Source organism: Sceloporus undulatus, chromosome 4, assembly GCF_019175285.1.
Source record: "Sceloporus undulatus isolate JIND9_A2432 ecotype Alabama chromosome 4, SceUnd_v1.1, whole genome shotgun sequence".
In the NCBI taxonomy this organism is placed as follows: Eukaryota; Metazoa; Chordata; class Lepidosauria; order Squamata; family Phrynosomatidae; genus Sceloporus; species Sceloporus undulatus.
In genome coordinates, this window is record NC_056525.1 from 126,771,117 (window position 1) to 126,776,298 (window position 5,182).

Sequence of the window (5,182 nt, forward strand, 5' to 3'; positions counted from 1 at the left end):
AAAAAGGCTAATTGTTCTAGTTTCAATGTTGGATGTCACTGAATTATGTGGACTTAAAAGGTTAGTACCATGTGATTTTGGGATTTAATGCTCTATCCTGGTTTAAATGTGTATTAGAGTAGTTTGGACCAAATCTTTTTATTTCATGAGCAGGAATTCAGTAAATCACTGTCAACCTGAGGCCTGAACCATTAATGCTAAAGGTCACTCTGGGGCACGTTTTGAATGAATGCAGGCCAAATAATAGCACATTTGTTTACTGAAAAGCCGAGATCAATTGTCAGGGCTATTGGTGACTAGTGGAAGGGGAAAATGATTTTTGTACTTTGGGTGGCCTACTGGACACACTGGTTCCAGAACCCAGGCAGAAAGCATCACCTGTGGAAAACATAAATGCATGCTGAACAAAATCTAGGGATTTTGCCTATTGAGTGAGATAAGGCACTTAGTTGCAGTGGTTTACACTTTTTTAAGAAAAAGAAAAAAGGGGCTTGCCCCCAAGTGCGCCTAATGGCCTTAAGCCAACCAGGCACAGTAGAGTTGCCTCCATAGCTAACAAAAATTATGAAACATCCAGTACATTTCCTTGGGGAGTTCCTGCAGCACACATCCATGAATTAGGATTATTAAAGTCTACTTAGGCCAATTCTACAAAAGGGATGGAGAAACGCCTGTCTGTCAGTCTGCTCTGATCAAAGAACTCAAGATAACGTGTTATGTCAGTCGGTAGAATGGAACAAGAGAGATCTTCTAGCACTGTGAGCAAACTGAAGAAAGAAGGCAGGATGAGCTTTCATAGACTTCAAAGGTGCTAACAAAGACTCTCTAAGATATGAAGAACCGTCACTGAAATTTAATGTTGGGAGCATTGGCTTTTTCCTGGCAACAGGCTTGTGAATACGCAGCGAAAGAATTGTCTACAGCTTATATGTTATGGGAATCAGGAGGCTGGGTGTGCCAGCCAGGGAAACCCTGCGTTGGGTCCCAAAAATGCTTCCACAAGAAGCAGGAAAAGACATAATAGATTGAAGGAATGATGGAGCGGGTGCTTTTTTTTTTCTTCCTTCATAATTACCACAAAATAAATCTTTGATCCCAATGGCAATGGGTTGTTGTGAGTATGGTCTGAGTTTCCTGTTCACCAAGTATATTAAGTGCTTTGTACAACTTTCCACCACCATCTTGAAACGCCTTTCTCACATACACATAAGCTGTGCATAAACACAGACAGATCAGTTGGTCAAACAAAAGTTTCATAAGGCCAAGCTCCCCAAACAAAAGGGAGTTCCCTCAGATCAGAGCATTAAAAGCCACTCAACATTCAAAATGTAGGACTCACATCTTGGTAAACTACAACTGTAAAGCTGTTGACAGGGGGACACACTATCCTCAGAAGCAAGGGCCGACTCTAGGCATTTTGCCACCCTAGGTAAATATTTTGTGCTCCATTGCCCCTCATTTGACTGCCCTTTTCCTACACAAATAAAAGCAAGTGCACATGGATATTGGGAGTTTTAGTATTATTTCAATGCTGGACGATGCTGATTGTGTGCATACAAGGGGGAAAACAAGGTGCTTTCACAATACCATTTGGAAAATTCCTTGTTAGACTGACGTCCCAGAATCCCGGTCAATTCAGTCATCATGCACAAGGGGGTACAGATTACCTGGGGACCACTAAACAACACACAACAGCTTCTCAAAATTGACATTTCAATTGATCTGCTTCTGTTTTGGTTTTTTTGCTTAAGCTGTAGTGTTTGAGTGTAGCTAAAGCTGTAGTTTTTCTAGTGATGTGCAAAAAGAGAGGGAACCAAGACACTTTTTCTGCCTCTTCTTACATGGGTGAGGGAAAGCAAGCCTTGGGGTACACGGTGCTCCAACTAAAACCTCAGGAGGAAGAGTAATACAGAACAGTGTTGCCAAACAGCCCCAAAGATATATCCCGGAATCTAAGTTCTTCATAAAAGAGTCCCTGTAATGTTAATATGGCAGATTCTTTTGCACATAAATGTAAACATAATTGTATAAAAATAATAACTTATTTCAACTCTCAAATTCCATTATATGACTGTTTAATAAATTATATAAGCAAAAGCTTGCAATTTAACTTACTTTTTTTTTTGCAAAACCCAGAGAATTTTAACAAAGCAATGGCAATCTTCCTCTCAACAACTGAACTTCTGTTTGTATCAGAAGACAGCCAGTAGTGGCTTGAATGTTGCACCATGACTGAGACCAGGGTTCGAAACCACACTTGGCCATGAAACCACTGGGTGCCCTCTTGGGCAGGTCTACTCTCTCAGCCTTAGGGGAAGGCAGTGGCAAACCTCCCTCTGAAGAAATCTTGCCAAGAAACCCATGGTAGGGTCGCCATAATGCCAAACGACTTGAAGAAGGCACACAACACACACAGTAGCAGCAATAATAACCACAAAGTTAACGTGACGCCTAATATCAAAGGAGGAGGGCGGGAGGGAGGGAAGATGGAAGGAAGGAAGGAAGGAAGGAAGGAAGGAGGAAGAATGCATGAGGGCGGCGGGAGGGAAAGGTGGATGAATGTGATGGATTGAAAGAAGGAAGGAAGACGGATTGCTGGACGTATGGATGGATGGCCCACTTTCAAATCTATTTAGGTCCAGACCAGTTTTTATTTCCTCGCCAAGTACAAACTACAAATAAGGTTTTTAAAAAGGCATGCTCAATTTTATTCTGTACAAGTGCCACTTTATGAGCCTTTTTTTTTCTTTTTTTTGGGTGGTGTGCCATACAAGCATGAAAGTTGCTTTTTTTTTTCTTTTTCAAAACTGCATTAGAATTAATTTACAAGACAGGTTTTTCAAATTTAAAAAACCCAGCATTCCCAAAAGCACTATGGGCCGTAAATATTAATATATAGATGTTACATTCCACAGTAAAGTACATTGTGTAATTGAGCTGACCTGTGGACACCTAGGAAAACAAAAGTGAAATCATGATCTCATAATCATCATCTTGATGTTTATTCAATAATAATATAACTTTATTTGGCAATTGGCGCACACGGATGTTTATTTATATCCCGCCTTCCTCCCAGTACAGGGACTCAAGGCGGCTTACAAATCTAAAACAGTCATATTAAAATACTAAATATTCACAATACAAGTTTAAAAAACAATTAAACAATATGGATAATTAAAACATTACATATTCAAATTTACAGTTTTAAAACGTTTCCTCTGGGAGAACACCATCAATATCAATCTGGTCTTTAAGGTCTTTAGTTAATTGTTTAGTAAATTCCTCCCAGAGGACTTGAGGGTATGGGGTGGGTTGTATGGAAACAGGTGATCCTTTAGATAGGTGAGGCCCAAGGCATGTAGGGTTTTAAAGGTGATAACCAACATCTTGTATTTCGCCTGGAAACTGATAGGCAGCCAGTGGAGTGATTTCAATATTGGTGTTATATAGTCACTACTTGCTGTCCCTATGACCAACTTGGCTGCCACATTCTGTACCAAATGGAGTTTTTGGACTGGGCACAAGTCTTGATGTTATCAGCGCAAGTACTACGGTTTTGAGGTAACCCCATTCCAGGAAAGGGCGCAACTGGCGTATCAGTCAAAGCTGATAACAGCCGCTCTTGATCGCATTACAGTAATCCAAAAAGGATGCAACCAAGGCATGTACCACCATGGCCAGGTCTGACTTTTCCAGAAATGGGCACAGTTGGTGCCTGACTTTGAGCTGTGCCAAGGCACTTCTGGTCTAATACATACCAGTTGTATACCAGCACCTTGTGGCTGAACCTAAAATTCCAAAAACAAACAAAATACACATTTATTATTATGGATCCACAACTTCTGGGAAAGCTAATGTCACGATTCCGGCTTTTTGTTTACTCTTCCCAATTATGTTTATTTTATTCAATGCAAAATTTTACAAAGAGCTCTCGGGTAAATTAACTCAATTAGAATATGAACATTTTATACTTATGGGAGATTGGAACGGGGTAATAAATCCGCATACTGACAGAGAATCAAATAAGAAAAAACTAATAAAGCAAAACCAAGGCAAACTGCCACTTTAATTTTTTGAGATGTCTGACATCAATACCAATTCTGTGGCAGAATTCTCTGTAGAAAGTGAAGGTGCGTTTTCAGTTTTTATTTATTTAAAAGCACAATACACCAGAAGGAATTTACCTGGCTGGCTGATACACTTGCTTCTGTGCTTTTTACACCCTCAATTTTCTCTGTAAATTAAACAAGAGGAAGAATGAGTTTACCATTGTGAGGGTTTGATAAACCTCCCCCTCTCTCTCACAGCTCTTCCTTTGGCTGAGTTCACTCCCCCTCTCCTCCTTTCTCTCCTCTCCCCATTTTCCTTCTCTCTGCCTCAGCACATAATAAGAATAATGATAAGCAAGCTTTGATATCAATGCATAGTTTGGAAGGAGGCCTTCACAGGAGAGGATGGGATGCAAAAGGGAGTCAGTGATGCCCAAGGTCCTTGACTCCCCAGGAAAGTCTGGTTATAGAATCGAAATTATCCTCTGTTTGTTGGAATGTCAAAATGCTATAAAAGCTTTGCTCCCTGTTTTGGTCAGGGGCACAGCTTGGTGAATGATTCCCCTGTGTTCTTTTGCATGCAAATAAAGGCCATCTTGGATCATGGACGTAGTTTGTTTGTTTCTCCTGTTTTGGTACCTTAACACCATCACTGACGAGGACTTATTTTAAAAGCCAGGAACACAGATTCTATCATTAAGAAGCTCCAACTTTAACCTACATTAATCTTTCATGTTCAAGACAATGCAATGTACATGCAAACGTTAACCTCAGTTAGAGCAATGCTTTCAAAATAATGGCTTTCTAAATACCAGGGTTAAGCCACCTTTGAGTTAAGGGTTCAGTTCCCTCAAGGGATAGGAGTCAGGAGATAATCCTTTCTTTCTTTTATTCTACCCCTTCAAACGCATAAGCTAACAAGTCCCACAAGTTACCCTTCACCACTCCACCAAAAGGATGGAAACAGGCAATGTGATAATCTCCTCCATCTATTAAAGAACTCATTTGTTTGTCTTTTTGGACATCCATGGTATCATCAACACTCTTCTCCAGCACCACATCTCAAATGCGCTGATTTCCCCCTTATCTGCTTTCTTCACTATCCAGCTCTCACATCTGAACATAGTGATGGG

The 5,182-nt window shown here is 40.4% G+C and overlaps 1 long non-coding RNA gene across 1 annotated transcript; it reads right to left on the reverse strand.

Annotated features, from left to right (window-relative positions):
- Positions 1-2,684: 2,684 nt before the first annotated feature.
- On the reverse strand, positions 2,685-5,136 carry LOC121927582. Its single transcript, XR_006103273.1, has 3 exons — positions 4,185-5,136; positions 3,759-3,788; positions 2,685-2,952 (listed from the first exon to the last, which is right to left on the reverse strand). It is a non-coding gene; the product is annotated as an uncharacterized LOC121927582 (long non-coding RNA).
- Between the last annotated feature and the right edge of the window lie 46 nt (positions 5,137-5,182).